General features: G+C 39.4%; 1 protein-coding gene across 1 annotated transcript in view; it reads left to right on the top strand.

The window, feature by feature from the left end:
- Positions 1–2125: 2125 nt before the first annotated feature.
- LOC117486604 (semaphorin-3D-like) overlaps positions 2126–8444 on the top strand; it is a gene marked incomplete at its 3' end in the record, with an annotated part of 86590 nt that continues 80271 nt past the window's right edge. The window contains 1 exon segment of the mRNA XM_034135111.1: positions 2126–2325.

Raw genomic sequence — 8444 nt, forward strand, 5'->3', positions numbered from 1 at the left:
TATTTGGACACACTTTACTTAGACGAAGGTACGTTTTAACCGTTTGTTTTTTAGTTCTAATTGAAACAACAAAAAAAGAAATGGGTTTTTTTGTTTTTCAATTTCAACGACAAGCTTCTGCTATCTTTGATGAGCACTTGGACATGAAGAGCAACAGCTGTTGGCTAGAGAGGTAAGCAGTAATAGGAACGTGTTCTATGACCAAAAGCTCCTTTCATAATATAGGTAATTTCATATCACAATAATGATACATTTCACAATAAAGCCCATTTTCTGTAAATTCAATAAATATGTAGGCTAGTTAAAATATCCACATGGAAAGGCCTATTGCTTATTACATTCTGAATTGTATACACTTAACAAGGCCTAAACTGCAAAAAGTGTCTCACAATCTCTACATTTCAAAGGGGATCAAGACAGATCAGAAAAGGTTTAGGCTTCCAGAAGCAACCACAGTGGACAGAAAGGGCCCAACAATGAATGAATGAAGTGTAAAAATTAAATGTATATATTGTAGTGACTTAATTTTAAACAGTAATATTGTTCTGTTGACGCTCAGATAGCTGTCCTGTTATTCTGGTTCCATTCACAAGAAAGCTCTTTGTTTGTTACACATCTTATAAGGGGACACTAATGACATTATGACTGATAGATGTGAAAAGGTGATTCTGTTATTTAATATGTCTTGATTTTTTCATTGTGCATTATTTCATAGGTATGTGATACCATACTGAGTCACGCAAAGGAGAGATTTTCCTTCACCAAACACCTCATCAGCTCCACCCTCCTGCAAGGAGACCTGTTCCAGCAACACAGCCGAACATTCCCTGAAGCAGCGCTGGAAACAACTGTGGAGGCCTACCCTCTACTGGACAAGGCAAAGCTCAAGACGGAACTGTCCCTCGTCTAAGACAATGACCAGTTCAGGGCTTGCAGTGGTGCAGTTACTCTGCTCCAGTTCTTCATTGACAATAATCTGCAGGAGACATTCACAGAGACTGTCAGTCTTCTGAAGGTTCTTGTAACCACACCCATGGCTACGGCTGAGGCAGAGAGGTGCTTTTTCCACTCTGAAAAGGATCAAGACTTTCTTGAGGAACAGCATGACACAGGATCGCCTGAATGCTCTGGTTATGCTGTCAATCGAGAAAAAACTCATTAGGAGCATTCCTGACTTCAACACCAGAGTCATTGAGAGGTTTGCCACTCAGAAGGAGTTCACACACACACACACACACACACACACACACATTGTGTGTTTGTGTGTTTTATGTGTATTCTAAAAGGGTCACATTCAATTTATTTCCTTCTTTTCCTCCAGATGTTGTAGTTCTCTAACTGGCCTGTTGAGGGCATCCTCTGCCTTCCTTAAACCTACAGATCTCCATCTCTCTCACACACACACACACACCACACACACACACACACACACACACACACACACACACACACACACACACACACACTTCATCTTAGTTCCTGTGATCCCATTTGGCTTTGTACATAGTTGTATTTTGATGTATATTATATAGTTGAGTTTTGACAGCATCCATCAAACTAGATTTGTTGCCTTAATGCTCTGTTTTCTAATATTTCTGTGTTTCTGAACCACATCTGTGTCTGCATATAATGTTCGTATTTAGTCTCCTGATTTGAAATGGGAATTAAATCATTTGAGTGTTCCCAAAGCCCCGGTGTTCTGCAGTTTGTGTGGGCCTACTGTACTGTTGCACAGTTTATGCTGTAGAAACTATGTCCAGGACAAGGTGTTTGGAAGTTTTGGAAGATTCATAGCTAACCACACTGAAGATTATGGAGGTATTGATCAGTCTTCTCATATTTTTAAGCCTCAATTTGAGGCCCCCCCCCCCCCTCTAACATCACCAGAAGTCATCATTTAAGGGGTCATTTCTCAACATTTCCACAGCCCCAACTCAAATATTCTCCACCAGCCGCCACTGACCTTTAAAATAAAATACAATAAAAAAAACAAGTGTCCGCACGTTGTGATTTGAGTTATATTTCTGAGTTTAGATTTTTCCGAGCGGTCCCTGAAGGCATCATGAGTTTCCTCTCCTCCTACAGTAAATGAGTTCACTTTAAACTGCAGGTAGACTCAGTTCGGTAAACACTGTCCGGTTAAAAACTGTCCGGTAAACTCTGTCCGGTAAACTCTGTCCGGTAAACACTGACCGGTAAACACTGTCCGGTTAAAAACTGTCCGGTAAACACTGTCCGGTTAAAAACTGTCCGGTAAACTCTGACCGGTAATAAACTCCTAAATTACGGTGCATCTTCACGGAATATCAGACCCTCTTCTGCTCGGTGAGTGAAACACTTTATTCCGTTTTTAACTGAAGTCCATTAAAGTGATTTGTGTCTCTATGGTTTCGGAGACTGCCGTGCATTGTGGACTTTTGATGTTCTTTAATTACATGTTTAATTAAAGTCTGATGTTCTGGTGTTCAGCGAGAAGAGAGACAGTCAGAAAGTCACATTTAATGTCACTTAAATTTACTTTAAATGCTGATTATTTCCCCCAAAATTTGGTATTTCAGTCACATCCTTAATAACTCACTTTCAGCATCACTTCTTCACATTTCCAGGATCTTCTGGATCCATCTTCCAGCCTTTTTTAACTTCACATTTTTAATGTGTTAAAATTAAGGAGTCTTCTTGTTGTCTGAGTTTTGGAATATTTTGTGATTTTTATTGAGTTTCCAGGAGCTTTTGGATGAAATGTTGGGATTCAAACTAATTTCCCAGGACTTCTTGTAGTACTTTTGGGGATTCTTTATGAGTTTGGAGGATATTTGGTGAATTTTTACGAGTTTATTTGACATTTCTGATGATATTTTCCAACTATAAATTAGTGTTTGTATATGTTGTGATGCTTAATGAGTTTTTTGATGATATTTGAAACTATAAAGGATATGATGTATTGGGATTTTTCAATCAGTTTCTAGGAGATTTTGGTGTTATAAGTGAGTATCCAGAGATTTTTGGAGGATATCTAGAGATAATTAATGACTTTCGATGATTCTGTCGAATAATTTGTGATTTTTAATGAGTTTCCAGGACCTTTTGTAGTTTCTTTTTTAAATGACTTTCCATGAGTTGTGATATTTGGGATTTGTAATGAGTTTCAATGGGTTTCTAGAGGATATATTGTGAATATAAAAGAGTTCCCATGAGTTTCTGTGAGATATTTTGGGATAACGAAAGATTTCCAGTAGTTTATGTGAGTATTTTAGGTAAGGAATGAGTTTCCAGGTGTTTTGTGGTCATTGACTTCATTTCAAGCCTGTTTTAAGAGGTGTGTGTGGTTTTTGATCAGTGTAATGTTTCCAGGGGCATTTGAGGTGATGCAGCAACATGAGGAATACTTCTTCTACTTTATTAAGAATGACTTTAGTCCACATTGTGTCATTGAGTCGTATGTTTACTACTCAAAGAGATCCCAGGGTATAGGCAGCATGATGGAACAAGACCTCATCAGAAAGCTTCACGGTTTTTCAGACTTTTCAACATATTATGATTTATTCACCTCTGACTGCAGAGAACTCACTCAAGGTTCAAGGTTCTTTATTTGTCAAACGAACATAGCTACAGTGTATTTATGTCGATGAAAATCTTGTGTCTGCAGGCTTCTCCAACAGTGCAACAAAACACAGATAAACAGACAAATATAGTGCAAGTAAATAGTAAATACAAGAAGAAAAATAGTTTAAAAAAGTGAAATAGTGCAATAAGAGTCTATATGCAAGTCATTGAAATATGATATATTAGGTAAATAGATAAATAATTGTAAAATAATTGTTAAGTAGCAGTGAGGGTTAGGGGTTAACCCTCACTGCTACATAGTTTGAGTTTCTCCTTTCTTATAAAAGACCTGCAGTTCTATCTATCTCTCTCTCTCTCTCTCTCTCTCTCTCTCTCTCTCTCTCTCTCTCTCTCTCTCTCTCTCTCTCTCTCTCTCTCTGTCTGTCTGTCTGTCTGTCTGTCTGTCTGTCTGTCTGTCTGTCTGTCTGTCTGTCTATCTATAAGATTCCCAAACTCTCAGCTGATGTTCTGAAGACAGTAACGTCTCTCTGTCTCTGAGTAACTCCTCATTGTCCTGCATTTCCTGTTATGGAGTTCAACTCTGCTGTGTGTGTGTGTGTGTGTGTGTGTGTGTGTGTGTGTGTGTGTTGTGTGTGTGTGTGTGTGTTGTGTGTGTGTGTGTGTGTGTGTGTGTGTGTGTGTTGTGTTGTGTGTGTGTGTGTGTGTGTGTGTGTGTGTGTGTGTGTGTGTGTGTGTGTGTGTGTGTGTGTGTGTGTGTGTGTGTGTTGTGTTTGTGGTAAAACTACTGATACCAGACTCATGTACTTAAGTACCGTAACAAAGTATTTGTACTCCACTACTTCCCACCTCTGGAGGAAGTGAGCTCTCGTGAAGAGACAGTGACAGAGAGAGGTCGCTTTCTGCTCGTGTTTTCAGAAGCTGAATGAGCCGTAGTAATAATATAAAGAGTAAAGTCAACACAGATTCAAAGTCTTATCTGATGGCTGCCGGCCAGAGAGAAGGGACCTTCAAAGCAAACTACTTAACACCAACTTCCTCTCATGATTTGGGTTTTGGAAGCTTGACTTTTTTTAAAGGATTAGCTTCACTTGCTTGATGTTTCAACAAGTGGGAAGAAGATGGTTCTCTGTTTGCTGCATGATGTTTGGTTTGTAGATGATGGGTCCTTATGGGGCTTAAAGAGGTCAGATTGCAGGGACTATAAATGAGATTGGAGTTTAGGGATTATTCAGTTTCCTAGAGTTTGTTTGTATTTTGAGATACTTATTGAGTTAACATGAGTTGAGATGATATTTGGGACTATAAATACGTTTCCAGGAGTTTTTGGAGGATATTTTGTGATCCTTGAATAAGTTTTGACGACAAATTAATTACCAGAAGTCTATGAGAAAATGTCCTTAGTTCTCACTTGATGTATTGCCTCAGTATACATTTCCCTGATGAGCTTATGTTCTCAATCTCTAGTTTCAAGTCTTCTTCAAATCAGCAGGATGTTCATTTAGTAAATGATGGTTCCTTATAGGCGCCTTCTCCGGTTTTTAAAAGAAGGGAGATTGTATAGAAGTCTATGAGGAAATGTCCTTAGTTCTCACTTAAAGTGGACCTATAATGCTATATTTGAATAATATAGTGTAGGGCCATACCTATATAAGGCATATTTATACTTTTTCTTTTTCAAAATACCAAACAGATCATGCATTTTAGCCATGCCTCATTTCGCTCAATTTGCACTTTTTTAGCCCTGTTTTTGCAAGGGCTGATTCTGTGAGAACAGCACCATCTACAGGCCTGGCATATGTACTACAGCGTCTCCAGCGCTTTCGAACGGCAATGGCCGTGGCTGTCTCCTCCTGATTGGTGGAGTTGGCCCAATAGCCGTAGCGCCACCGTCCTGACGTCAGGACAGTGTTCAAATCTGGATCAGTTTTTATCAGATCCGTTGCAGCCCCTTTTTTAGAGATTTGGGTATGGAGGAAAATAGAGAGGGTTGTGTTTTCTGACACTTGGTGAGTTCCCTGGAACACCGGGGACACATATTCATGTATAAAAGACGTCCACAAGTGCATTTTGCATGATAGGTCCCCTTTAATTTATTGCCTCAGTAAACATTTCCCTGATGAGTTTATGGTCTTAATCTCTAGTTTCAAGTTTTCATTTAGTAAAGGATGGTTCCTCATAGTCTGATTGAATAGAAGTCTATGAGAAAATGAGCCTACTTCTCTCCTGTAAACACTTTCTTATACGTTTATGATCTTAATCTTTAGTCTCAAGTCTTCTTCCAATCACCATGATGTCCATTTAGTAAATGATGGTTCCTTATAGGCGCCTTCTGGTTGTTAAAAGAGATTGTATAGAAGTCTACGAGAAAATGATTCCACTTTGAATCGTTCAAAATGTGCCGTATAGGATCCTCTGAAGTCTCCGTAAAGGCCTGTGTCGTATTATACAGAATAAAACACGGTGCCTGCAGTCAGACTCTCTCTCTTTGATCTGTCTCCATTCCCCACACGCCTCTCTGAAGTGTGCTTCTGATTGTCCACGCTCTTTCCTCCTGACCTCTCCGTCTGAGAGAGGCTGTTCCCCCGAGGCAGAACGTCCTCACATCAACGTCTGCTTCCTTGTTGAACCGGGAAATCAATCTCTAATCTGTCATACAGATCATTTAGGGAATAATACGTGCACTCCTGAAACAAGTATAGGTGTGTGTGCACTCTCTTACAGACACACAGATAGACTTAGGAGCCTATTCGCTATGGGTTCATCGCTAAATAGGCAAAGAATTCCCAACATAATGTTCCAGAATCCCATAAAAAAAATTACTTGTTTCGTCCGACCGTGAGTCAGAATCCCAAATATTGAACTTGGATGATATAAACGATCTAAAAGAGAATGTACACGCTGCAACGATGGGTCACATGGTCCTAGTCTTTAGTTTTAAGTCTTCTTCAATACAGCATGGTGTTCATTTAATAAATGATGGGCGACTGAGAGAAGTCAGAATGTATAGAAGTCTATGAGAACATTTGCCAACTTCTCACTTGATTTATTACATTAGTAAACATTTTCCTGATGAGTTTGAGGTCCCAATCTTTACTTTCAAAGGTCTCCTATCATGCAAAATGCACTTTTTGATGTCTTTTATACATAAATATGTGTCCCCGGTGTGTCAGGGAACTCACGCAGTGTCAGAAAATAAAGCTCTCTCTCTTTTCCTCCGTACCCAAATCTCTAAAAACGGGGCTACAACGGAGCTGATCCAGATTTGCGTCCGATATGAAATGTAAGCTGGCTTTACACCCACAGGCCTATCAGAAAGTTGCTATCAGAAACAATGCCCGACTGTTTTGGACGTAATATGGTCTGTGTTTACATTAGCATCGCTAACACTCAGAGCTAACCTGTACTGGAGAGCATGTGTGTGAAGAAGCAGGAAATAAAAAGGAACTCACCTTGTGGTATAACCGGCAAGAGAGAAAGCCTTTGAGCTCCATACTGTTTCAGAGATAATCCTTGATAATCCATGATATGGCGTTTCATCACGGCAGTATTTAGTTTAGACGGTAGCTGCCGGGTCCCGTATGAGCTCAGCCCCATACTTTTTTATTTTTATCAATTTTAATTTTTTTTAAAGCTTTATACCCCAAATCAGCACTTTTGAAACAGGAAGTGAAATAGAGGGATATGAGGCATGGCTAGAATGGGTGATCTGTTTGGTATTTGGAGCAAAACACTTCATAGACATGTTTTTTATATATTTGTATATATCTGAGACCTATGCTATTGCCTAGAAATAGCATAGCACTTTAAGTCTTCTTCAACACAGCATGATGTTCATTTTTAATAAATGATGGTCCCATTTAAAACAGAGGATAACGTTCAGTAAGTCAGATTGAATAAATAATAAAATAGTTTCTGATTACTTTACTTCAGATCAACGTGTGTGTGTGTGTGTGTGTGTGTGTGTGTGTGTGTGTGTGTGTGTGTGTGTGTGTGTGTGTGTGTGTGTGTGTGTGTGTGTGTGTGTGTGTGTGTGTGTGTGTGTGTGTGTGTGTGTGTGTGTGTGTGTGTGTGTGTGTGTGTGTGGTGTGTGTGTGTGTGTGTGTGTGTGTGTGTGTGTGTGTGTGTGTGTGTGTGTGTGTGTGTGTGTGTAGAATACCAATCTATGTGAAGCTTTTATTTGATCCCTAACCCTCTGTGTTCATAAACATGTCGTCGGCTCAGTGTGAGAAACTCTAACGTTAGCTGTGAGGCTGATGAAGACTCTCAGAGAAACTCTTCATCACTTTGAATGCTCTCCATGACTCTTCATCACTTTAATGGCGCAGCAGACGGTGTAAAGTCACCTGTTTATATCTCCACTCGGCTCGTTCACATGACCGTAGGGAAGCTGGGAGGAAAACATCACAAAGTGGTCATAAATGTGGAGGGAAACTCCCCGAGAATTCTTTGGATAACTTTCAATAAATTAGGTTTTTATTAGGTCGTACAATAGTTTAACTGTAGCATGTGTTTGCAGGGCATTCATTGGGTTATTGATCTAAACCCTAAACCCTTTAACATCCCGTTTTAAATGGATAAATGTACACATGATCAACAAAGAAATATTTTGGAAACGTTGTCACTCTCTCAAACTCAAACTGCCGACGTTTTCATATAAAAGAGGGAAAAAACAATACAGTTTCTAGCATTGCTTTTGGAGAGCAAAGATTTAGAGCTTTAAGTCATTATGTGGAAACAGCTATTTCCCTGAATGTCCCAACTGGTTACTCATTGTTCCAATTATTCCAACACACCATCAATAAAACACAAATGACCTATCATGCAGTGCTAATGAAAGTAAAACTCATGTATCTGTGATTTGGATCAACTTCAGGCCAGCA

The sequence above is a fragment of the Trematomus bernacchii genome, unplaced genomic scaffold, assembly GCF_902827165.1.
Source record: "Trematomus bernacchii unplaced genomic scaffold, fTreBer1.1, whole genome shotgun sequence".
Classification (NCBI taxonomy): Eukaryota; Metazoa; Chordata; class Actinopteri; order Perciformes; family Nototheniidae; genus Trematomus; species Trematomus bernacchii.